The sequence below is a fragment of the Lonchura striata genome, chromosome 2 (genome assembly GCF_046129695.1).
Source record: "Lonchura striata isolate bLonStr1 chromosome 2, bLonStr1.mat, whole genome shotgun sequence".
In the NCBI taxonomy this organism is placed as follows: Eukaryota; Metazoa; Chordata; class Aves; order Passeriformes; family Estrildidae; genus Lonchura; species Lonchura striata.
This window is the reverse complement of record NC_134604.1, coordinates 61,976,032-61,977,134: the sequence shown is the minus strand read 5'-3', so window position 1 is coordinate 61,977,134 and position 1,103 is coordinate 61,976,032.

The window sequence follows — 1,103 nt, the reverse complement described above, 5'->3', positions numbered from 1 at the left end:
AAAAAAAGGTATTGTGTATTTAGCAAACTTCCTTTAAAACAAATTGTTTTATCTCAGTCTAAACATTCACAATAGCAGGAAGCTGGATCAAAGCATGTTTACAATTGTATAATAGCTCCAAAAACAGTAAAGCATCCTCCTACTGTATTAAGAAAAGATCCTTTAAAAGATGAAAAATAAGATTAGTACAAAGTCTCTTGACTGAATTAACCTAAGATGAATGATTTGGACACTTATGTTGTATATTATTTAAAAATAGATTACACAGTGTTTTAGGTTTTTTTTAAATATACCATTATTCTGTAAACATTCCTACTTTTCTGATGAATCAATGCTCAAAATTTGGCCAGAAGACAAGTCAGTTCCCATGTCATGGAAGCTCAAGTGGATCTAGGGGGAGATTTTTCAGCCTTATTTTTTTAATGTTACTCCTTTTGTTTCTGTCCTGTAGTTCTTGCAAACAGCTTCAAAACAGCAAGTACATCTTATTCGTCTTATATATTCTTCACTCTCCCCTTGAAAAGTTGGCATTACAAGGATCCAAATTGTATCAGAAAAGAAGAAAATCAATCTTGCTTTAAGAATAACAGTTTTAAGTGTAAATGGCAGGATACAGAATGGTATTGGTGATATTGAGCAAGTCCCAGATTATTTGGCACAGCTCAGTGGCACAGGCTGGCAGGAACACCGTGATGGGGAACAAAGGGAACAGCAAAGTCCTGCAGGTAGTGAACACTCCTGGTGCTCAGCTGGGTCAGTCTGACTAATGGCATATGTTGGATGATGCCCATAATTTGACAAATATGCAGGACAGGGATTTCAGACATTAACAACATGTTAGATCAGCTTTGGGTCTCCACTCTGATCATATGTATTGTGGAAATACACATTTAGAATTTCAGCAAGCAGCAGAGTATTGCCTTTAATTGAAAAGGGACAGAAAACCATGTTTCTCTGTTTGTATTTTTTTCTCAGCCATTTATTCTGTCTTTAAAAACACCACTTCAAGTAAAATGCATTAATTGTAACTGTAGTCCCCTCTTCTTAGAAGTCATCCAGTAGTAAACTGGAATCCAGAAGAAAACACAAGACTTTTAGACAAA